We start from the raw sequence: 26,945 nt of genomic DNA on the forward strand, positions 1-26,945 counted from the left end.
AGGATACAATAGAGCAAAACTGTCTTTTCAATACTGGAACAACTGGTCATCCACATGCAAAACATGAATCTAGACACAGACCTGACACTTTTCACAACTTTTTAAAATATCGCTGTGTGATTCAATTATAAACCAGTGGTAGAATTTAGTATATTTGAGGAAAGCATAAGTAACATCATTGTAAATATACAAATACTTTAAATTATGACAGCATATTTGACTACAAAATCAGGAAACTATATACTAACAAAATGATGTGACAATGTATACGTATCTGCTTATCAAACACTGAAGTAAAAGAACTAAATCATCTGCAATCTTCAGAGGTGTTTGATGTTTTACTCCATTCTGATGATAGTACTTTGAATGTTTTCATAGAGACATAAAACTTATTATTTAGCTGAAAATTGGCTATCCATTTGTATTTTTTAAATTGGATTAAATTTTCTTCCTTTCTGAAGTTTAGCAGAATCTGACCTTGGAGCAGGAAAACTTGATGATACAGATTTTTGTAGGTAGCTGCTACTCTGTGTAAAGGTTGAGTCTCATAAGGCTGAAGCTACCCGAGTCATTACAAGCACCCAGAGTACAAAATGTATGCCCAGGAGCACAGGGTAAAGGGTCGATTCCATTATCATATTGCACAGTCAAGCTTTAACCAAACCAATGAATCTAGTTACACTAGCAATCACTCATGTGATAAAGATGTTAAAAAAAAAAAAAAAAACTGTGGTGGAGTATAAGCTGCACAGAAGACATTTTTGCTATTATTTGCTTGATATCCTAGGTGTACTGTTCATCTATTTTACGTTCCAACTGCTGCGGATAACATTAGCTAAATTTTTAACCCATGCATCATTGTCATCCCTCAGATTAGCTTTACAAATTTTTCCTTAAGCTCCAGCTATTTGATCTGCAAGTCTTTTAGGACTAAACGTGTTTTGTTACAGTCACAAATTTTTTTTTTTTTTTTGTCTTTTTGTTCCTTGTATCTTTAGCAGTTGCTATGGCCACTAAATTGTTACCTTCTGCTCTGGCCTGAACATGGATTGGGGATATGGTAATTCTTTATCCTGATACATTTTTATATATGTCTTGAAGTAGTCCATGAGACTTGGGAAAGTGATTTATTTTCTTTGATGTCTTTAATATCTAGAATCTTAGTACTAAGGCATCCAAGGAATCAGTACTTTCAAGTTTTGTTAAATTCATCATTTATTTCCTTAAAATTTCCATCAAAGTATTTCCTTAAATTTTCCGTCAAATTTAAGCCAGGATGAAGTAGCAGAAAATAGTATATTTTGGTGAGACAGGAATGGATGTGTTTTCAAACATTCTGTAGTTCTTCATGTTGGTTCTCTAAAAACCTTAGGAAGTTTCCCCCAACTTGGTGCCACTATCAATTTCCCCAAATTCACGTGAGTAACTTCAGTTCTTTTTTTTTTTTTTATGATACTCACACACACAGAGAGAGAGGCAGAGACACAGGCAGAGGGAGAAGCAGGCTCCATGCACCGGGAGCCCGACGTGGGACTCGATCCTGGGTCTCCAGGATCGCGCCCTGGACCAAAGGCAGGCGCTAAACCGCTGTGCCACCCAGGGATCACAGTAACTTCAGTTCTTGATAAAAAATATTAGGCTTTGAAATGGCTTCGGGAATATTTCCCCCTTTGCTAGTCAGTCATACTCAGCAGAAAGCCAGATATTCTGAGATCATTTTCTTGGGCATTTTGGAATAGGTTATATACCTATATTAAGCTTATCATTTTGGCAAGGACAAATATTGTGGTTGAATCTCTCAAACTGACTGCTAAATGTTCCCTGAATGCCCATCAATAACACTGCAAACATTTTACCAACAAGCTTATTGAAAAGGAAGACAACTCCGTGTCTGAATTTTTCTGCTTTCTCATTGAGCCCTCTCAAAACTAGTTAGTAATTCTTATAATGTCCAATTCAATCAACTGATTCCTGGTTGTACATGTATTTCAGCATGAACTCTTTCCGAAATGATTTTCCTTTAATTAATTCTCCAGCAACAGATACAGCACTGATCTCCTTGACCCTGAAAGCCTCTAAGGGAAGAATTTGATTTAGTGTGATCTCATCTATCTCAAAGCAATGGCCATCTTTGATAGCGAAGACTTGCACTGGTCCTACAGTGATAGAACTTCACTACCACCAGTCTCCAGACCACCATGGCTAAGAATTGTAGGGAATGAAAAGCTTAGGTGGATTTTCAGGAGAAAACAAATAAAGTAATATATAAATGGACCTCAGAAGAGGAGGAACCAGTGGAAAAGGCAAGATTTTCACAAAAATTAATTCAAAATGGATTAAAGACCTCAGTGTAAAAATACAAACCCATAAAAATCCTAGAAGATAACATACAAGAAAATGTAAATGACCTCAAGTTTGACAATGACTTTTTATTTTTGTTTATTATTTATTTATTTATTTTAAAGATTTTATTTATTTATTCATGAGAGACACACAGAGAGAGAGGCAGAGACACAGGCAGAGGGAGAAGTAGGCTCCACTCAGGGAGCCCGATGTGGGACTTGATCCCGGGTCCCCAGGATCACACCCCAGGCTGTAGGCAGCACTAAACCGCTGTGCCACCAGGGCTGCCCTACAATGACTTTTTAAACACAAGAATGAAAGCATAATCCGTGAAAGATAAAAATTGATAAGCTGGAATTCAATGAAATTAAGGATTTCTGCACTGCAAAATACATTGTCAAGAGAATAAAAAGACACATTACAGACTGGGAGAAAGGAAAGACACACTTCCAAAGAATAAAGATCCAAAATACACAAACCTCTTGAAACTCAACAATAAGAAAATATCAACTTGATATAAAAATGTGCCAGAAACCTTAACAGACACCTCACCAAAGAAGACATATGGATGTCTTATCACATAAGAAAAGATGTTCCACATTATTGAGCATTAAAGAAATGCAAGTTAAAACACCAATGTGATACCACTACACTAAGAATGGCCAAAATTCAGAACACTGATAACACCAAACTGCTGGCAAGGTTATGAGGTAACAGGAGCCCAGATTCAGCAATGTTGGGAATACAAAATGTTACAGCCACTATGGAGGACAATTTGGTGGTTTCTTACAAAACTAAACATATTGTTACCATATAATCAGCCAGTCATACTGCTTGGTATTTACCAAAAGAAGTTGAAAATGTATATTCACACAAAAACCTGCACATGGATGTTTATGGCATTTCTATTCATAATTGCCAAAATTGTAAGCAACCTTAACATCCCTTTGTAGGTGAATGGATAAATAAACTAGGTACATGTAGACAATATAATATTATTCAGCACTACAAAGAAGTGCGATATGAAGCCATGAAAAGACATGGAAGAAAGTTAAAGAAAGAAAGTTGCCTATTACTAAGCAAAAGAAACCAATCTGAAAAGACTACATATTGTATGATACTAACTGTATGACACTCTGGGTAAGGTAAAACTATGAAAATAGTAAAACAATCAGTGGCTGCTGGGGTTAGAGAAAAAGGAAGGATAAATAGACAAAGAATATTAAAACTTCAGTGAAACTGCTTTGTATAATACCATTATGATAGCTACATGTCATGTGCATTTGTCTGAGCCCATAGAATGCCCAACATCAGAAGTGAATCCTAATATAAACTATGGACTTTGGATGATGATACATGAATGTAGACTCATCAGTTGTAATAAGTGCACCTCCCTAGTGGGGGTGCCAGTAATGGGAGAGGCTACATACATTTAGGGGCAGGGAATTTATAAGAAATCTCTATACCTTCCACTCAGTTTTGCTATAAGTCTAAAATTCCTCTAGATATAAAATCTATTAAGAAAAAAAAACAAAACGAAAACAAAAACCTGGGATGCCTGGGTGGCTTAGTGGTTTAGTGTCTGCCTTCAGACCAGGCATGATCCTGGGGTCCTGGGATCAAGTCCCACATCAGGTTCCCTGCATGGAGCCTGCTTCTCCTCCCTCTGCCTGTCTCTGCCTCTCTCTCTCTCTGTGGTTCTCATGAATAAATAAAAAAAGTCCTAAAAAATAACTCTTAAAAAATAAGAAAAAAAAATCTTCCAGAAGCTAGAAGAGGGAGCATGGCCTTGTCAACATCTTGATGTGGGCCTTCTAGTTCTAGAATGTGGAAAGGATAAATTTCTGTTGTTTTTGAGCTAGCTATTTTGTGGTATTTCATTAGAGTATCCCTAGGAAAAATAAGCATAGAATAAGTTACCTTGGATGGTTTGGTAATTTTCACTGATAAATTTATCTGGAATTATTATTATTGTTATTATTATTATTATTATTTCTTTAGAGGCAGATGAAAGGGGCAGAGGGAGAGAGAGAATCTTAAGTAGGCTCCATGCTCAGCATGGTGCCTGATGTGGAACTGGAGATCATGACCTGAGCTAAAAATCAAGAGTCAGATGCTGAACCAACAGATCCACCCGGGCACCCCTATTATTATTGTCTAATGTAGGGTGGAGTAGATGTTGCAATGAAAAACATGTTTTTAACTACCATTTCAATTTACTTCATGTTAATCTGTTCACAATTTCCATATTTTGAATATTTTAATGAAATTGTCATGTCATCTTTTTTCATTACATATTTATTAATAGAATGTTATTAGCAATGATAATGACTTCTCTTTGTTAAAAATTTTTTAAAATTTATCTTTCCTGTTATATTTTCTCATATGCAGCAAGGAGAAACCAGAGACATTTTTAATACTTTGGGTGGAAAATCTTTAGACAAAATCATCCAGTTCTTTAAGCACATTTTTTCGTTTTATACATTACTACAGGCAACTATATTGCTAAGCTTTATTTTTCTATGAGATTATCTTCATTTTCCTTTAAGTTCTTGTATTCCTGGCACTTTAAGCTTTTACCAGCACTCTCCTCAGTTCCAAAGTCATTCTCCTACTTTAGAATTTTGTTATTGTAGCATCCCATTTCTTAAGTGCTGAAATCTGAATCTAGTTACCTATTATTGCATAAAAATTATCATAAATGTAGAAGCTTAAAACAATAAACATTTATTATGTGGCTGGGGCTGGATAATTCACTTCCTTGCCATATATCCCTCACTGTAGTCTCTGAGTATCTTTACAACATGGCAACTGGCTTCCCTCAGGAAGAATGAACCAAGAAAAGGAACCCAACCTAATTTTACAAGTGATATACTATCACCTGTGTTATATTCTACAGTCACAAGGACCAACCCTAGTGCAATATGGGTGATGATTCTGTAAGGGTCTGGAAGAAGAGGTGGGGTTCATGGATGGCAGGGCAGAGGAATCCTTGAGCCCCACTACTACAGTTATTAAAGCATGATCTCCATACACACCATTATGGAGTGGGTTTTGTCAAGGGTAACCACATAAAGTCTGCTTTATCTTCATCTAATAGTGGTCAATTAAAATAAAATACTGAGATTTATTATAGCATAAAGATTTCTGTAATTTGATTAAGTAGGTAATTGGTACTTGTAATCAAAACTAACAGACAAATGATTTAAACATGTGTATCAGTATGAGGTTTCACCTATAATATATGCCCACGATCATGACCCTTGAGGACAATATTATAATGAAGATAATTTTTATAAGTGTCATCTTCTTAATCTTCATTTTAAATGAAGCATAAATGGGAGTGAAGGGCTTATGTGGACTAATGGTGCGGTCCAGTTATTTCAATTAGAGTACCTGGCTACTAGTGAGATGACTGTATTATTGGAACAGTTCCTTTAAACTACTGACCAAGTCTTGCCAGGCTCAGCAGGCAACATCTAATGTGATTATCCCCTAATGTGTTACGGCAGTTAGGAAGTCTATAAAACAATTTTAACAGGGCTCAGAAATCCCACTTCTATAAAATTGGGCAGACATAAAGTTAATTCTTTTATCCATTTCATTAAGAGAAAAGTGTTTACTTTCCTCTCTGCAAACAATCCACTCATTAATCTGGAAAGTATCACCTGAGAATGCTACTGAAGTCAATAAGATCAAATAGAATAATGACAGGTATTGTGATGGGAACTCAACAAATTCTACTCCAAAATATATTCCCCTATTAGAGCTGCTATAAACTATGCTTGGATTTAGCCATCTAGGCAGAAGATTTAAAAAGAAAAGACACATTCAGAACCATGCAATTAGAGGAGAATCACACTAGCAATTAGTTGTAGAGTAGGTGTTACTTCTATGTTAGCATCTATTTTCAGTTATTTATGCTTTGGGTTTTTTTTTTTTTTTTGGTTGTTTTCTTTCTTTCTGTGAGAATTTGCAGGCAAACAGTACAGTCTGAGCTCATCTTTGATAGAGTCTCAAAATACTTGTATTAGGAGAAATGGTAACCTAACCCTGCCAATTCCTGTTGAGACTTTTCTTCCTTTGAATTGAGTGCTTTTTACTTCTGGAATTTGATGCCTTCTCTGAACTTAAAATAGCTTGGTGGTAGAACTCATTACCTTCTGAGTGCGTACTTTCTACAACAAATCAACTTGTTCAGTTATTCTTCATATGGAGACTCAATCTGCCCACCGCAGTTTCTAAATGTTAACATAAGCTGACCTTTTGTTAACGTTTAGCCCGAGTCTTTTTCCCCTTTCATAAGACATCCCCTTTCACGATCCACATTCATTTCACAATCCATATTCATGATAGACTCTTCTATGTTTCTTTATAAGTGGAGACACCTCATAAAGCTGAAGAATACCATTTTATTTTGACTTGCTTGCCATCAGGTTATCATTGATTTTCTTAAGATGGGATTATGTTTTTATTTTTTTTATTTTATTTTTTATTCTTTGTGCCCTTACAACATCAAGAAGGTGCTTGATTGCTGTGTATTTACATATCATGAGAGATTTGGTCCTGCTGCTCACTATCAGGGAAGTTGTAGCTTTAGTCAAAAGATTATGGTTGTCCTCTGAAATAGTATATTTCTTGACCCACCGTGACACATGGCGATGGCTGAATGAAGTAACCTTGACAGTCTGCATGGTAATGTAAAATTGATGGGGTAGATGTTGATCTGCAGGCTCATAAAATATAAGATCAAGAGGAAAGTCAAATCACATATGAAGAATGTATTTTTTAAGGACTCTGACATACCCAGAGTGATGTCAAATTGAGACAGGAAATTAAGAGGGGGATTCTATAAGTTAAATAGTATATTTGCACATATATTGGGCATTCAGATGCATTAACTAACTGCTACAGTTATGATAATCTGAATAGTACTACTCTTCTAGAATGTTGGAGACATTTTTTTTTGTATTTATAGCAGCTTTATTCACGATGGCTCAAAAGTGCAAACAATTCAAATGCTGATCAAATGGTGAATGGACTAACCAATTATGATATATCCATAGTATGAAATACTATTTAGCAATAAAAACAAACAAAACAGTTCTTTTGGTCTCGATATCATTGAGTTCTGCTCGAATTTTAATTAACTATCTTCTTCTGCTGGGGGTGGGGTCTATTTGTTGCTTCTTCTCTAGTTCCTTTATGTGTAAGGTGAGCTTTTGAATTTGAGATCTTTCCAGTTTTTGAATGGATGCTTGTATTGCGATGTATTTCCCCCTCAGGACTGCTTTTGCTGCATCCCAAAGATTTTGAATGGTTGTATCTTCATTCTCATTAGTTTCCATGAATCTTTTCAATTCTTCCTTAATTTCCTGGTTGACCTTTTCATCTTTTAGCAGGATGGTCCTTAACCTCCACGTGTTTGTGGTCCTTCCAAACTTCTTGTTGTGATTAAGTTCTAATTTCAAGGCATTATGGTCTGAGAATATACAGGGGACTATCCCGATCTTTTGGTATCGGTTCAGACCCGATTTGTGACCCAGTATGTGGTCTATTCTGGAGAAAGTTCCATGTGCACTTGAGAAGAATGTGTATTCAGTTGAGTTTGGATGTAAAGTTCTGTAGATATCTGTGAAATCCATCTGGTCCAGTGTATCATTTAAAGCTCTCGTTTCTTTGGAGATGTTGTGCTTAGAAGACCTACCTAGTATAGAGAGAGCTAGATTGAAGTCACCAAGTATAAGTGTATTATTATCAAAGTATTTCTTCAGTTTGGTTATTAATTGGTTTAAATATTTGGCAGCTCCCACATTCGGGGCATATATATTGAGGATTGTTAAGTCCTCTTGTTGGATAGATCCTTTGAGTATGAGATAGTGTCCCTCTTCATCTCTCACTATAGTCTTCGGGGTAAATTTTAATTTATCTGATATAAGGATGGCAACCCCTGCTTTCTTTTGAGGACCATTTGAATGGTAAATGGTTCTCCAACCTTTTATTTTCAGGTTGTAGGTGTCCTTCTGTCTAAAATGAGTCTCTTGTAGACAGCAAATAGATGGGTCCTGCTTTTTTATTCAGTCTGAAACCCTGTGCCTTTTGATGGGGTCATTAAGCCCGTTCACGTTCAGAGTTACTATTGATAAATATGAGTTTAGTGTCAACATATCTATTCAGTCCTTGTTTTTGTGGATTGTTCCACTGAACTTCTTCTTAAAGGGGAATTTTAAGAGTCCCCCTTAAAATTTCTTGCAGAGCTGGTTTGGAGGTTACATATTCTTTCAGTTCCTGCCTGTCTTGGAAGCTCTTTCTCTCTCCTTCCATTTTGAATGAGAGCCTTGCTGGGTAAAGTATTCTTGGTTGCATGTTCTTTTCATTTAGGACCCTGAATATATCCTGCCAGCCCTTTCTGGCCTGCCAGGTCTCTGTGGAGAGGTCTGCTGTTACCCTAATATTCCTCCCCATAAAAGTCAGGGACTTTTTTTCTCTTGCTGCTTTAAGGATCTTCTCCTTATCTTTGGAATTTGCAAGCTTCACTATTAAATGTCGAGGTGTTGAACGGTTTTTGTTGATTTTAGGGGGGGATCTCTCTATTTCCTGGATCTGAATGCCTGTTTCCCTTCCCAGATTCGGAAAGTTTTCAGCTATGATTTGTTCAAATACATATTCTGGCCCTCTGTCCCTTTTGGCGCCCTCGGGAACCCCAATTAAACGTAGGTTTTTCTTCCTCAGGCTGTCATTTATTTCCCTTAATCTATCCTCATGGTCTTTTAATTGCCTGTCTCTTTTTTCCTCAGTTTCCCTCTTTGCCATCAACTTGTCTTCTATGTCACTCACTCGTTCTTCCACCTCGTCAAGCCTTGTCGTTAGGACTTCTAGCTTGGATTGCATCTCATTTAATTGATTTTTAATTTCTGCCTGATTGGATCTAAATTCTGCAGTCATGAAGTCTCTTGAGTCCTTTATGGTTTTTTCTAGAGCCACCAGTAGCTGTATAATAGTGCTTCTGAATTGGCTTTCTGACATTGAATTGTAATCCATATTTTGTAACTCTGTGGGAGAGAGGGCTGTTTCTGATTCTTTTTTTTGAGGTGAGGTTATCCTTCTAGTCATTTTGCTCAGTGCAGAGTGGCCAAAAACAAGTTGTATTGGGAAAAGGAGAAAAAGAGAGAGAAGGAAAGAAAAGAGAAAAAGAAAAAAGAGAAAGAAGAAAAAAAAGGGGGGTGTGGGGTGGGGGAAGCAATCAGAAATCAAGAAGAAAGAAAGAAAAAAAAGCAGAAAACAAAACAAAAACAAAACAAAACAAAACAAAACAAAACAAAACAAAAAAACCACGGGGGAGTATCTTCCGATTCTGTATACTTCAAGTCCCTTGTCTTCCCTTGAAACTGGTCCGTGTCGCTGGTCTTCTGGGGGAGGGGCCTGTTGTGCTGATTCTCAGGTGTTATCACTTGGGGGAGCTGCTCTGCCCCTGCCTGGTGCAGGGCTCAGTGGGGGTTGTTCACCCCGTGAGGCCCCGGGAGGAAGCCACAGTGGCGGGGGCAGCTCTGGGACCCTGGAGTCAGCTCCCGCAGTAGCTCCGGGGCTCTCCGTCTGCAGGGCCTGGGGGCTCCGGGGCGGGGCCGCTGATCTGCTCAGCTCCAGGCAGGAGCGTCCTTGCTGTCCTGGGCCCTCCCGGCCTCTGCCTGTCCGGGGGGAGGCCGGATCCTGGGCTGTGTCCCGGCGCCCTGTGCTCCGGGGCCTGCGCTGTTGGATTCTGGCTCCCGCCCCGCAGCCCCCTCCGCGGAGCCGCCGCCCGAGCCCCTCCGAGCTGCTCCGGGTCCCGCCGAGCGCTGCAGCCCTTAGGGAGCTCGGCGCACTCTCCGGGGCGCAGTTCCTCTGTTACTCTCCCAGGGAGCCCGAGGGCATCCCCGCCTTTCTGGGGATCCTGCTCCACCTCCCTGCGAGCCCCTTTCCCCGGGGAAGGTCGGTGCAGCTCCTGCTCCTCCGGGACGGGGCTCTCCTGTCCTGGGGACACTCGCCCCGGCCTCAGCCCGGCTCCTCGCGGGGCCCCTCCCCCTTGGAGGCCTTTTGTGTCTTTATTTCTTTTTTCCCGTCTTCCTACCTTGATAGAAGCGCGAACTCTTCTCACTGCAGCGTTCCAGCTGGTCTCTCTTTAAATCTCAGGCCGAATTCGTAAATTTTCAGGATGATTGGATGGTTTTCTAGGTAATTTGTTGAGGACAGGTGACCTGGGGACCCTGCTCTGCCGCCGTCTTGCCCCTCCCCCCTGTTGGAGACTTTTGGGGAACATTTCCTAAGCACCAGAATGAGAAGCTGGGAAGTGGGGTGGCAATATATGTTTAATTCATTCAGTATTCAATCAACAGGCATTTAGTGATCCCCAGTTTTGAGGCAGGTAATGTTTTGGGTACACAGTGCATAATTTTAGGCACTACTTTACCCTATTAAAGTAATATGATGATCATAAATAAGGCATGATAAGCTGATTTTGAAATATGAAAAGAGATTTGTATCTAGACTACAGATTTGAAAATACATTTTATAATAATGATTATAAAAGTTTTATGAGATTGTTGTATTGTGTACAATTTTAATAGCTTTAAAAATACCAATGACAAGTTGCATTTGCCAGCTTTTCTATGGTCTGAATCCAATGACTGGACTCATTTATATTTTACTTGCTCTGATTGGTTCTCTAGCCGATACTTTGCTCCGTGTGAAATTTTAGATGTTAATGGAAGAGAAATAGGTGAAAATGTCATAGAAATGCAGAGCTTTTTGTGTAATCCAACTCATTGTAGCCAGGCTAATGCTGTCTATGAGCTTTGCAAACACAAGCTGGTGTATGCTAAAATCTCAGGGACTATAGTAGCGAGGTGAGGCTCCTAGATTCATACTATAGGACTGAAAGCAAAGCACTGAAAAGGATTACGTTTTATAAGCCCCAGGTACTATATCCACCAGCAGGAGATGATAATATATATTTTTAATGGAAAAATAAAAACCCAGCTTGTTTGTGAAGAAAGGTATTTTTATTAACAGAGCTACCAGACATTGCAAAGGTTGCTAAATGATATTCTAGAATCCTTTTAAAATATCACATTGTAATTGACTTTCATTTCCAGAAGGATGGAATGGATAGACTTCCCACCTTTCTTCCTGCTAAGTAAAGCCAAAACCCCTGGACATTTTATACAAAACAAACATAAGACTCTGATGGGGCGGGCGGGGGGGGGGGGGGGAAGAAGCATACTGGCTGAAGTTCTTGGGACCTAAGGGATAACATAATGGTGAATTCCTTGGGTTTTCTTTTTCAAACTCATAGACAGATTTAAAAGTAAAGAAGGCAGCAATCCAGGAAGGTCAACGAATATAGACAAAAATGGCTCAACAAAACCCTGTTCTCTCTAGCCAAAGGAATGGAAAAAGTAGAACCTAACAAGAAAGAAAACTTTCAGATAATGCTGCTTTACTCTAACCAAACACCCCAGAAAAGACTGTAGTCCCACTCCCACCAGCAAAATCCAAGTGGGGAGCCCAGACCATGCTTACGAGATAGTAATGAGGTGTTCTAACCTCCCACCAGGGTGGTATCAGAGAAGGCAATATAGGAAACTGAATCTCTCACCCATGTCAGGCGGTAATGAGCTCTCTCCTCCCACTGCAGAGTCTGTGGAGACCACACATGTAATCTGGACTTCCACCCCATACCTGTGACTAAAGAATAAAATAAAATAACAGACTGGAGCAGATGCTCATTTCCTTTGTTTTTCTTCCACACTTGGACCATAAAGCTCTCCTGTTTTAATTTTAATTAATTAACTGATTAAGCCAACTTTTAAAACATCAAGGAATTTTAATTTATTTTTTTTTTCATCAAGGAATTTTAAATAAAAAATAAATTTTATACTCTTGACAAAATTAGTAGATTTGGAATCTCTAGGCCCTAATTCAGCTGCAGCTTAAGAGCATTTAGCCCTTTACACGGTTATGCATTCTCTAGTTAAACACAATTCTGGATACTCCCTATGACCTCCCACACAAAGTCTAAGTGTCGGTTGCCATTTGACACTGAGCTTGCACTTTTTTTTCTTTTTTCTTTTTTTTTTTTGAAAATTTTTTAAAGATTTAATTTTTTCACAAGGGACAAAGGGAGACAGAGACATAGGCAGGGGGAGAAGCAGGCTCCCTAAGGGGAGCCTAATGTGGGACTCAATCGCAGGACCCCAAGGACCTCAGGCTCAACAACCTGAGCCAAAGGCAGATGCTCAACCACTGAGTCATCCAGGTGCCCCTTTTTTTTTTATTCATAGTGGAAAAATACCTCTCCTACCCATTCCTCAATCAAGGATGAAAAAACTAAGCAATATTTCTCTGATGCCTGTCTGACTTTTTACTAGATAAAACCTTTAGGCTCCTGTAGATATATAAATTTATGTCCTCAATATTGCCTCTAGATCATTGGTTCCCAAACTTGGCTATCCAAAGGAATCCTGTAGAGAGTTTTAAAAATCTCAATTGTCCAGGTTGCTCCAGACTACTTATCAAACTAGTTACAGGTAGGACCCAGGTGTGAGTATTTATACCTCCCCAAGGGATTTTGATGCACAACGAAGGTTGAGAACCACTGCTTATTCTCTAAAATCTCTCTTGTTTCATAAATTCTAAGACTTACAATTCTGAAGTCGATTGTTCTAACATTTGGAAAGGTTCAATATATTGTGTATAAGCTATATATTGGAGACCTGGGATTGATGCAGGAACATTTGTTGTGGATCTCTGCTTGCTGAGCTGAACAAATCATAACAACCCGTTAGATGTGCAGCCCAATCTACAGAGAATGTTCACACCTAGATTAATCATAGAGTAATCTTAGTTCTAGGGTCAATATTCTGTGGAACCCAAGAAAGTCATTTTCTCATCCTGGGTCTCATTTTTTTTTCCATATATGACTCAACAGCATATACATACTATTGCTGTACTCATGTCATAAAATTGTGATAAAGACAATAACAGAAAATCTAAATTAAAGTACACAGAAGTATAAACTTACCATAAAAAGCTTAAAAAGGCTTATTTCGAACCTACTGACTTACACTTCAAATTCAGAAAGGTGATCTCAAATTTGAAATTCTTATTGCAATGCTTAGGTAAGAAGCTTTCACCTCTGGTCACCCTCCAAGGTCCAGATTACTTGTCTCTGGTGAATAACAAGGTTGATAACTGCAAGTTTATGGGTTCAATAACCGTCTATGAAAAGGCCTACAATGATCAGGAGCCAGTGGCAGAACTCAGAGCCCAACGGTTTCTATTATTTGTTTTCATACTTGTTCATTCTCTAGAGAAGGTCAGAATATGCTATACAAAACCGTGTTCTCAAGTCTGAAACTTCCATGACTGGAAACACATCAAGGCTTTTTTGACAGCAGATAACTTTTTACCTCCTCTCTGAGGGGCTTCTGTTCAGAACAAAAATATAATATAGCTCAGAGTATTATCAGAGCCATTATAAAATGCACTTGGGCATTCTGAGATTCATGCTTAATGCCTTTCTATAATTTGTGAGAATGTGTGCAGAGTTCTTATAGCATGCTAATAACATTGTATTATGCCACAGTGCGACACCACAGCTTATATAAGGATAAAGCCAAGATGTTAAAGGCAAAGATGAAGACTAACTGAAAGTTAAAAAACAAGGTCTTATAGAGGCCATTGAGAGGTTGGATTTAGAGTAATGGATAAAAGTTAAAAATAGTAAAAAATATCTAGGCCTATGTTAGAATGAAACTCAAATGGCATTGTTAAGGTAAGCTTAAAAGAAAACTAACCATTGTGTAAAGTGTTTATTTACTTTCTGTAGGAAAAAGTATTGAAATAAATCTATATATTTCAAAAAGTGGGGTGTCTACTAAAATACACAGCCTAAATTAGAACATCACCCATCATCCATGTGAGTGTGTTTTCCTTCCTAAAAAAATATCACCTTTATAAACTAGAAACAATTTTACCTGAAACAAATTTCTTCTATCAGCAGGATATCAATTCTATAACTTGACACTAAAGAATGAAATAAGACCCAAGTACTCATTTTGTTTGTGATGTTGCCCTTAATTTATTTAAATTCAGTCATGTCACTTGGAGTTCAAGAAAGTCAGGCAGTGGATCTATATGTATTTCAATGGTAGATTGATATACTGATAATGAGAAGCAGTCCTAAAATAAAAGTTATATCAGATGGACAGTAAATATGCTGTTTTCTGATATTCATAAAGTATTATTTCTTTCATAGAAGTAATGATGAGAATGGCATGGTTTTGTGAAGAATAGAATACAGAATAAGAGTAAATCTTCATCTATTTCATAAACAAAACCAGAGCTGATGATAAATAAATCAAGGTATTTGTGTTTTACTTTTGAAAGTAATATAAAATGTTACAGGTGTCTCAGGAATTTATGTAGACACTCAGTGGGACTTGAGAGAGAAATAATAATTATACAACATAGCATTTTATTGGGTCAGTGTTTCTTTGTTGAACTGTTATACCTGAATGAAATAGGGCACCTGTTTTGTTTATATCCATTACTGTCTATTTTGAGGTGGCATCATGCCAGCACATTGTAGGGAAAACCTGATGATTACTCTCTAAACTGCATCCATTATATTATGAAATCACCTTTTCTACTAACATTTTATGAATGACTAACTATAGAAACTTCAAGGTTTTAAAATGATTTATATAATCTAATCATTCATGTATAATTAATTCTAATAATTTGCATGAGTGTTTCAGGTCATTTTGGAATAATTAGCCATTGTTGAGGGGTTTTTTCCCCATCAATTAAACTAATTGCTTTTCACATAGGTGTAAATTGAATATTGATCCTCATTTTTTAAAACTCACTTGCATAAGCAAATTATGCCTAATTGCCAGCTTACCACATCATTACACAGTTATCATCAATTAAACAAAAATATACTCTACTAGACTAATGAATTCTTTGTCGTGTTTTGAAGGGCTTTTTAATTGTGATTCTTGAAACAATGTTGTCATTAAAAAAAAATTAAACACTGTGTTTAAACCCATAACATAATAAAGCACATTGTTGGTTAACAAATATACCAGTGCCTGCCTAGATAGTCATTAATCCTAGAATATAGAGAATTCCTTGAAACACATTGAAAGAACCTCAATATTGTTATTAAATATCCTGAATACACACAAACAAATATTAGACTATATTGGTTCTAATTTTTTTTTAGCTCAGTCCTTTCTTTTTTCCTCTCTTTATTTCTTTTCTACCTGATGAAAAATCTCTAGGAGAATCTGAAGAGGTTGAAAATTTCAAAAATCACCAATAGAGAACAGAATGACATTTTAAAAAGTCAGGAGATAAAAGAACTCTGTTCATCATTCATTCCATGCAATGCATTATTGTCTTCCAGTGGTTTTGCTGGGTACTTTGCTTCACTATTTTCTAGATTAGATTCTTAAAAAAACAAAACAAAACAAAACAAAACACCCACAAAATACCTGAAAATAAATAATGCCAAAATTCTCCTTGTAGATTTCTATGCCATATGATGTAATTGTCACACATTAGCTCTTCATAGAGATTGGAACTAAAATCAAAAGGATATATTTAAGTGCTTTTTATATGTGGGAAGATAGTCTCAGTATGAAAGCTTTATTTTAATCTTTAAATATCTCACTAACAAAAGCATATGAATATGGGCCACTTTTTATTGGTGCTCATTTCATGGAAGGCAGACTTCTCTCAGTTGGATGTCATGTTGAGCAACTTATGTTTTCTAAGGCTGTATCTACACCACAAAGAGAAGCAGAAGATAAGAAAAGCTTCTAAATGTTTCTGTTGCTTAAAATTGCTAAACAGTGGGTCTTGGATTACCTCTGAGTATTGTGAGGATAGGTTTTTTTATTTGCTCTATGAACCTAACTTTTCTCTTTTCCTTTTCCACAGAGGTGGGAGAGGGAAAGAGGAAGAGAAGTAAATGTTGCTTTACTCTTTGGTGTCTTTTTGATACCAAAATTGGATGATGTTTTAAAAAGCGTTTAGTTTTAATCAATTTAATGAAATCTGACATTGTCTTAAATTGGTTGGTTCCCCCCCCACACATGGTTGGGCCTCAAGGGCATTATGCTAAATGATGTAAGTCAGAGAGTGAAAGACAAATACTGCAGGTTCTCACACATGTGGAATCTAAAAAAGCCAAACTTATAGAAATATTAGAATGGATCTTACCAGGGGCTAGGAGGTGAGAGAAATGAGGGGAAGTTGATTAACAGATACAAACTTCCTGGTATAAGATAAGTAAAACCTGAGGATCTAGTGCATGGTGGTTATAATTGATAATACTCTATTATATACTTGGAAGTTTTTAAGCCTGTAGATGGATATTAAATGTTGTCAACACACACACACACATACACACACACACAATTATAATTGTATGACAGGATGGAGATGTGAACTAGTCTTATTGTGGTAATCATTTTGCAATATATATGTGTGTCTTTTCATCACATTGTATATTCTGAATTTATATGTGCTGTATGTCAGTATCTCATTGAAGATTGAAGCTGGGAAAATATTAAAAATAGTAAAATTATGCATATGTGCACAATTTGCCAGGAACTACCTTAGATTTGGGTGTATAATGTTGAATGAAACATATATGGTTCCTTCCCTCAAAGTGTTAATAAGAGAAACAGACATCAACAAAATGTGTACAACTTATACTTAATGGAAGATCTTAAAATTTCTCCTCTTAAGAAGGAAATTGTAACTACATGAGGTGATGATCTTAACTAAACTTACTGTGCTGATCACTTCGAAACTATACATATATCAAATCATTCATTATGTTGTGCCTCTTATACACCTAATACAATGCTATGTATCAATCATATCTCAGTAAGACTGGACAAAATTTAAAAACTACACTGTATATCTTACACTTAGCTTATAGAAATCTAGATGTAGTAGACTCCTTGAAAATCATACACTTTAATCACTGGCATCCAATATCTATTTGAATACCTAGAGTGACAGGGGCTTATTACCTACTGAGGTGGCACAGAGCATTTCCAGAGAGCTTTAATCATCACAAGATTCTTAGATCCATTCATTTCCAGTTCTGCAGCTCTTTTGGTATCTGCAATGAGTCTTCTTGCAGGTTTTAGTTTTGAAGATAACTCATCCCTTGCCATCTCTTTCTCTTTTTCTATTTTGACCAAACATTCTCAAATTTCTATATAACTTATATAAAGCCAGACCTTTCAAAAGATTGTTCTCTTATTTCTTCAATGTGTATTTCATTTTCTGATGGTTTAAAGTTTGTATAAAGGAATGTCACATTTATGGAAATCGTGAAAACAAAACAAAATCACAGAACAAGCAAAAATTTGTTATTTTCCCTTTTGCACAGTTTGAAGAGTGATCCAAATAGAAAATTAAAGAGCCACCTTATGTAAAAAAAATATATATATATTAAGAATATTGATGCAGGTAAGAATATTGGTGTATAATATATTAATAGTCCTACAATTTGTGCTACTATTATTTCTTAAAATTTATGTTGTACTGAATTATTATTGTATTTGGGAAAAAATCTTGGGATATTTAAAATCTTTGACCAAGGTAGCCCTGCCAAACTATTGATACATGTTAATGTTATAATTTCTGAAATAAAATATTGTTTAGTCTAAAGATTGCTAATCAGTGATGAAAAAATAACATTTAAGTTTAAATATTATTTGGCACTCTGTGATTTGGGGTTGATTTTACACCATGGCTTGAGTGATGACAAAAGTATAAAATTGGTCTAAGCTTAGGTGAATCCAAGATGGACTCAAATATTTTCAGTATAAAAGAAAACCTCTTTATTATGTTCATCATAATAATATTCTTACTTTCAATCCAAAGGATTAAAACAGTGACAACCTTTATTCACAAACTGTATTTGTGATCAATGTTATTCTTCCTTCCTAATGGTTATTGAATACCATCTTGTGTTGTTTATAATGACAACATAACCATATTTCTGAAGGTTGACTCAAGACCTTCTTACATTAACTTGAAATAAAATTGAAAATAGCACAGGGCAGGCCTGCAAGTACTCAGAGAACACACATAAAGAGTAAATTTAAAACTACACAACAGAAACCACACACTCTTACTTTAATTGCTACAGAGAGGTCAGTCTCTCAAACAATATAAGGGTAAGAAACTGTGCTTTTATAATAGGCTGATGCTATTGCAAAGTAAAAAGCAAACTAAGGTCAGCCCTTCTTCCCCTACTTGCTTACTTTTGGTTACATCTCGGAATTGATCTCAAAGCAGATTTCAAAGGGCAACATCTGTTGTTGGAACTATGCATAAAGAAGTTTTATAGAGAGCTAAGTTTATAGATATAGATAGCTGAAGAGTTTAGAAAAGCATGGGGAGATGCTAAAGAGATTATAATAGTGAATTTGGAAGAAATGTACTGAACTCATCCTCTACTTGCATACATAATTTTGTCAATAGGATGAAACTAGAATGATTTACAGATTCATGGCTGCAGCATGTCCTCTTTCAGTATGCTGGGAAGAGTTCCATTCAAGACCTCCCAGTAATGAGAAAGCAATGGCAAATTTAGAGTTCATTTGATATTAACTATAGAGATACGCCCTTTGTTAAGAAATTGGAATCACATCTTTTACATAGTGTAAGTCTAATGGAATATTTTGAAAATGTTTCTTTTTTTAATTTTTTATTTATTTATGATAGGCACACAGTGAGAGAGAGAGGCAGAGACACAGGCAGAGGAAATTGTAACTACAGGCAGAGGGAGAAGCAGGCTCCATGCACCGGGAGCCCGACGTGGGACTCGATTCCGGGTCTCCAGATCGCGCCCTGGGCCAAAGACAGGCGCTAAACCGCTGCGCCACCCAGGGATCCCCTGAAAATGTTTCTGAACATTAGTAAATAGCCTCAGTATTTTACACTTTTTTATCACCATAGAATTCTAGCTAATGCCTAAAGCAATTAAGTGTGGACTTTAAATATATTTCTATTTCAAAATGTTTTCTGGTTGCAAACAACTGGATACTCTGAAATTTATTTATGAATGGTGAGATGTATATGAAATAACCTAGTTTTAGAGCCCAAGACATGGTATCCTATCTGGCCTCGTTTATTTGGTGACTATCAAATGATTTTTTAAAAATGTATGTATTCATTATTACGTTAAAAAAATCAAGTTGAAATGTAAAAACATCTTCATGTTTTCCTTCTTATTTGCTTCACAGACTGGAAAGCAATGTAAGGTTAAAAAAATCTTTGAAAATTGACCATATATATATTTTTTTTTATTTAGGAACTATGAAAAGTAGAATTACAAAGCTAAAGCATGAGAGAAAATATGTCATATTTGTAATAAATTATATGCAATTTCTAATAAGATGTCCTTTTTTGTAAGCCAAAATTAAAATTATATATATACTTACATACATATGTATGCACACACATTTTTTCAAAGTATAAATGAATTAATTAATGTAAAACAACCTCATAAATTCTCATGAACAAACGTAACTTTGAATTATAAGGAAGTTTCTTAGAAACCAAATGACAAATACTTTAAAAATTCACTCATCTACAAAGTGTATTGGTCCAAGAATACATAATAATCTGGTCTAGAAAAGCATACTGTGAGAAAGAATGGGATAGAGAGGAGACAGTAAAGGCAAGATAATCAGACATTTGTAAAAAGCACTTTATTGATTTAACTGGACAATTTCTCTCCTGTATAGTAACAAGAAAAATATCACATCTAGTAACAGTAAATGGTTTCAAAAATAAAAAAAATAAAAAAAGCTGCATCATGTCAGCATGTTCTCATAACAGGTGCTAAATAAAGTCATTATAGCAACCTACCATATTCCATTTTAATTTCTATTTTTCTTTTCCATTAAATTTTCCTTTAAGACACAACTATTTATCTCCAGAATCTAATACAGCTCCCCAAATATAGGTGAAAACCAAGTAAAAATTCTTGTTGTTTTTAACCTTTAAATTTTAATCATCATACATAGAACTCTTTTGCATAATTATACAATTAAAATAACTAACTGGTGTTAAATGCTTTCTGCATGCCAAAAAATGTTTTATTTAAGGCACTTCTGTATTAACTCATTCATTCTTTCAACAACCCTGTGAGGTAGGCACTTTTATTTATCCGCATTATACAAAGGTGGAAACAAAGGCACAGACCAGAAAGATTATTCACCCAAAGTGAATGAGTAGCACGGTCAGCATTTGAACTCAGACCAATTGAATCAAGAGTCAAAGCCCATAACCATTATGATGTATCATCTCTGTTACCAAAATCAAGCAATGCCTTGGGGTCAAGGATATTTCCTGTATTTTCAGCTATAAATTACTCCATTAGCATTATGGTTATAATAAACACATTATTATTTAACCAGAAAAATTGAATCCAGAAGTGGTGAAAGTTTGCTGCTGAAAGTGGAGGCATGTTCAGAGTTAATGTAGCTAATTATCAAGGTGAGCAATCTATTTTGAGACTATAAACCATTAAATCATGGTCAGCCAGAGAAATCCAGATAGTATTGAGGATATGAGGAGAGGAAAAATGGGACAAAATGGAAGGAGTGAAAGTAGTCACAGAGGTTAAACTTCCCTGACAGCTTACAGCCAGTCCTGCCATGTTTAGTATACACTGATCATAGGTTTCACCTCACATAGCAACTCCAGGTAATTGGGAATGGCTGTCTATAATGTGATACTGAGGTAGAGTGTGAGTTTCAGTTGGGTCTGTGTGGGAGTGTACTCTGCTCTTCCTTTCAAGGTCTGTGATAAGCTTGGGTGTAGACTATAATTCTCTACAGAATTCACATTATGTGTTATCCCTGAATTCGATAATATTTCCGTGGCTTGATGCTTGACTCTTAATATCACAGAATCACTGATTAGTCCTCTGACATATAAAAACATGAGTTGACTCTGTACTATTTGATACTTCAACCAGGAATATATAAAACCTTAAAGACTTGAGCAGTGTTGTCTATATATACACTAGTGTAGACAGTAGGAAAGTCAAATGTGGTTTTATTTAGAAAAACTACTTTGAATGCTGGCTCCTGAGTTAGTATTGACCAACAATCCATTGTAAAGGCTACATGTACATGTATATAACATAGGAATGCTTGAGGCTTTGCATTGAATCCCTGCTATTTTTCAGTTAACTTTAACAATTTTACATCAAGAATTTCTGGAGCGTTTTGAGTTTGTTTCCCTCAAAAAACATGTTGAGGGGCACCTGGGTAGCTCAGTAGGTTAAGTCTCCAACTTCAGCTCAGATCATAATCTCAAAGCCCTGAGATCTAGCCCTATTTCCCGAGCAGGGAATCTGTTTTTCCTTTTTCCTCTGCCCCTCCCCTGACTCATTCTCTCTTTCTCTCTCTCTCTCTCTCTCTCAGAAAAATCAAATTAAATCTTTTAAAAAAGAGATTTTGAATTCCTGGCATATATGAGTAGCTAGAAAAGGCAAAGGATTCTACTCTAGGACTAATAGAGGGAGTGTGGTCCATAAGACACTGATTTTGGACTTGTAGCTTCCAAAACTGTCAGTTAATTTTTTTAAGCCAGGACATTTTTTATTCCATCTGAACATTTTATAAATGAAACATGAATATATATTTAATTTGGTGAGCTGTGTTTTCATGTCCACTGCTTTATTATATTCTATTAAATGGCTTTTTAAAATCCATTCAACTGCTGATGAACCTTTGGATTTTGTAGTTTGGAGCTATTACAAATCATGCTACCATGAATTTTTTGGGTGCATGTCTTTTGATGTACACACATACGTATTTCTTTTCATTATATATTGAGGTATGGAATTGCTGGGTCATAGGGTAAAAAAGTGGCAAACATTCTAAAATCATGAAATCATTTTACTTTACTTCAAGTAGAGGCTGACATTTTTTTCTAGAGTCTTGTTAAAACTTAATGATGTCAGTCTTTTTAATTTTTAAATTGATATCCTATGATTATAGTGGAGATATAGTGATATCTTATTATACTTTCTAATATCTCTTAACTTACATCCTATCCTATATTATGCGATTATGTTTTGAAATGATTTGGGTCAACTTATTTTGGACTCAAGTATTAATTTTTTTGTGATGATCATCCTCTAATTAGGAGAATGAAAATTTTATTTTCTTCTGGCTCAAGGGATGAACTGCCCTCTAGAACTGATGAAGAAAATTTCTCACTGTGGAGAAATTTGCTGTTAGTTCTTCACTGTCCATCTCTGTGGTCTTATAGTCATAAAGAATCATGTTGTCTTTTTTTAACACTTTATTTATTTATTTGAGAGAGAGAGAGAGTACAAGCTTTAGGGAGAGGGAGAGAAAATCTGAAGCAGACTCCACACTGAGCATAGAGCCCAGTGTGAGGCTTGATTCATGACTGTGAGATCATGACCTGAGCCAAGGTCAAGAACTGGCCGCTAAACCAACTGAGCCACCCAGTTGCCCCAAGATTTATGCTAATTCTAAATGCCATATGTTCCCCATCCCATCATGTTGACATTAGATAAAAATTGACCTCTAGACTGATACCTCTGGACTGGCTCCATACTGCAGGAGGTTGTGGGTGATTTGGAAATTTATAGCCTTTTCAAGTATGATTTCTATATATTGCAAAAAAAGATCTTTACCCCTCAAACTGCTTGCTTTAAACATTTTCTCTCTTCACTCTTTGTCTTGCTTGAGAGGCTTTTCTTTTTGAAATCATAGATTCACTGCATAATGAAACAGTATTAAGTGCAGATGTTTAATAGCATCACAAATTGAATGATACCAGTTTTTAAACATGTCAAAAATGTAATTTGGAATTTTCTAGGACAGCCATTGGTTTTTCTACATCTTGTGCCACAGTTGCAAAAATATTGACACTCTCCAAGGCTGCCTCTTGGTCTACTCTCAGAGCTCTCCTCCATCATTGGAAAATAATTGGTTAAGGAAAACATGGTTGTGTGGTGTTGGGAGTTAGTGGCCTGACGTTGAGGAAGAAACTGCATTTTCTCCCTTTCAGGTGCTTGATTTGGTTTCTCCCTATTTGAAATTTTATTCTGAATTTGAAAGGGTTACCTACCCCCTAATTCAGAAATCCTTTGCAAAGAAGCTGAATAATAAAAAAAAAAAAAAAGAAGAAGAAGAAGAAGAAATCACCAGCTTTCTGTAATCATAGCTCTGACTTGCTTTAACCTAAGAGATGATTAGGAGAAGACTTCCGTTTTATCAGGGATTTCCAAGCAAAACTCATTTTCTTATTGACAGAAAGACTAATGGTTAAGAATACTAATAAGTAACTGAAACTGTAGCACAATCTCAAGGTAGCTTCACACATTTCTAAGTGTGAAGAAAGGCGTTGGAACATTAAGTAGCTGTGACTATAACATCCCCCAAATGAGACTAGCTTTCTTTCAGCTCCTTTACTTTCATCTAAAAGTGAAAAATGTTTATCAGCTTATCAGCTGAGGTCAGGCTCTGGAAATGAGTAACAAATGTAAAACATAAGCAGCACAGAATTGTTCCACGTCTAATCCTGTGGGTGGATATTTGTGCAGTAACCCAAAGGGTGTACTTTATTTTAACTTTTCACAATAACTGAATGGCACAAAAAAGATGGAAAAATGAACTCTTGCAAAAATTTCCCAGCTACCTTCTTAAGAAGAACCATAAATGGAAATTTGCTGTAAAGACTAAAAAAACTTGTAACAATATTAAGAAGGGGATGTGCTTTAGGCTTTACTGTATGGGAACAAAAATCCCTTCCTCATTAGTGCAACTTGGGCAGAACTTGGTATACTCTTAGCCATGTGGAAAGAAAGAAAAGCTTTTGTTGTGCCTGATGGTAAGAGATTTTTTTTTAATCATGTGTAAACATTTTGATTTAGAGTAGGTTCATGTCATCTCAGTATATGTACTGTGGGATGAACAATTTCTAGAGATAGAGAATCAAGTATTATTCGTTGTTGTCATGGTTAATGTGCCTCCAAAGAATTTCAACAGTTCTTAGCTCATAGGACTTATGAGACTTAGACAATTTTTGTTTCTTTCAATATATGTCATATTTTTTTATTTGTGACCAACCAAAGTTTGCTCTGATTTAAGTGGAAAAGGAATTTGCTATATAGGTATAGGTGCTTCTCAAAATTATTGGGAAGCCTGGAGAATGTGACTTAGGAAACTGGCAGTGAACATATTTTTAGTTCAGTGAACTCAGCATTTTACCAAGTCTAAAAATTTTTGGTGATCCTAAAATGCAGCGAGATAGAATACACTTTTTGTTGGGGTAACAATAACAAAGATGATGAAGGTGGTATCCAACAACAAGACCTAATAAATATCCATTAAAATATTGAGGGTATGATTATATGGTTTATATAATTTGACTGGTTAACACTTAATTTGATTAGTATCAATAGCCAATCTGGAGAACTCAAAACTTTCTGTTTATCAAAAACAGTAAGCTCTTTATCTATTGAACCCTTTGGGCTCAGATCATTGTTAGATCTTCTTCTGCTATAGTAAGCAACCTTCTAGGGTGGAAAGCAAATCTAAAGGCAAGTCACTGACAACAGAGGAAAGATGAAATATCCTCTACCTGGTAAAGCGGGAAGGTAGTTAACAAGCTTAATGAATATATTTTTGAAAGACAGTAGAAATGCTTTTGTTTTATATGTATCCATGGGCCCATTTCATTTTAACTTCCATACAACTTACGTATCATGTTTTGGGAACATATTTCTTCATTTGACTTACATAGTCAAGCTTTATTTTTAATGCCAACTATTAATATAAAAAACTCAACAGTAGTACAAAGAAAGAGACAATAAGCATATCCTACAAAACCAAAGCTTTTCCTGGGATAGATAGCTTGATTTGTTCATTGGCAACATATCATACACACCAAGTCACACACATGAATTGTATTCACATAACGTATTGAGAGTTTTCATCTAAATTCTATCATTTAAGCCTTCTTCTCAACTACTGAGGCATTATCATGAGACTCTATAGCAGATGCATTTGTTTTCATCTTTGCATCTTTTACAGAACACAGAATTGGACATAAAATATTTACCTAAAATTATTTATTTGAATGATTTACAGCATATATCAGGCCAGCCTATTACTATATCAAAAGCCCTAAAATACAGAGTTTCAAGTTTTAAACTCAGGAAAATTTCAATGAGATAACAATTATTTTCCTGTCACTAGTTAATCACACAATATTGAAAGAATAATAAGAGGATCAGAGATGTTTTCTATCAAAGTAAATTGTGATTTATCATTTGTGTAATAGCATGTATATTTTTCTAAGTATTTTTCATATGTTACCCTATTCAATCTTCATGATAACTAGATGTGGTAGGTATTATATTTATTTTGCAGACTAAGAATCAGAACAGTTAAAATATTTACCCAAGGTCACACAGTTGTAAGCAGTATACATTTTATGCATATTAAGATGCATGATGTATAGTATATTAATGTGCATTATATACACACATAATATTCATGTGTGTATTAACATATTCATGTATGTATGTCATTGAAGAAAATGATTTAGGGAGCTCAATTAAATTTTATTAATAGATTTTTAATTTTTAAAAATTCACTAAATTCAACTTTTTTCCTTCTTAATTAATGACAGATCCTCAGGTTGTTTTCATAATCCAGTCATGTGTTTCACAGCCTTTAACCCATCGTAGTTTCCTACCTCAAACAACTGATGAATATATCTATACACTATTTCCTTTGTCTGTATAGTGCCTGGCATCCTAACCATTCTCCTAGAAGAGAAAATATTATTTCAGAGAGGATCCCTCTGTTGAAATCAAAGCTGATGGACAGATCTTGCTTTCTTTTTAAAGATCTGTTTTAAATCAGATGCACTCTTAGTCCCAGGAGAAGCACGCATTCTTTTCCTTCCCCATTTCTTTAACATGTATGCACTTGCTTCAGCTCTGCCCTTCTATAAAATTATTGTTGCTTCCTCAGCTGCAGCTTTGCATAATGATGTCATTTTTTACTGTCAATATCACTATAATGTTTTTTGCAGGGAGTTAGGGAAGAAAAAATTGGGTAACATTTTTCTGGAGTCTTGTTTTTTTCCTGTTCTGACTTTTTCTCTTAACCTTGTCTTCTACGTGACCACATATGTGACATGAAGATCATGTCACAGATTTGTATGAATTTGTTGCATTTGAGTTAGGTGAGCTGCGATTCATTAAGAAAAGGCTGTTTCTCAGGGCAGAATTAATCCTGAATTAGCAATGTTGAACCATGTGGTTCATTTACAAATCACAATTGGCCAAGAAAAGCTTCCATTAATTAAAAGACTTGTATATCAGATCTGCCACCATGGTTTCTGGATATTTTTGCACATCTTCAATCTAAATATATCATTACATTTTTTTTCCTAGCAATTTCTCAGGAACTGACTCTGGTTTTCTTAAGCAGAATAAATAAATAAATAAGTTTATTGACATAAAA

General features: G+C 35.9%; 1 pseudogene; it reads right to left on the bottom strand.

Annotated features, from left to right (window-relative positions):
- Nucleotides 1-571: 571 nt before the first annotated feature.
- LOC121495134 lies at nt 572-7,000 on the bottom strand (annotated as a pseudogene).
- Nucleotides 7,001-26,945: the final 19,945 nt, after the last annotated feature.

Source organism: Vulpes lagopus, chromosome 7 (genome assembly GCF_018345385.1).
Source record: "Vulpes lagopus strain Blue_001 chromosome 7, ASM1834538v1, whole genome shotgun sequence".
NCBI classification, from domain to species: Eukaryota; Metazoa; Chordata; class Mammalia; order Carnivora; family Canidae; genus Vulpes; species Vulpes lagopus.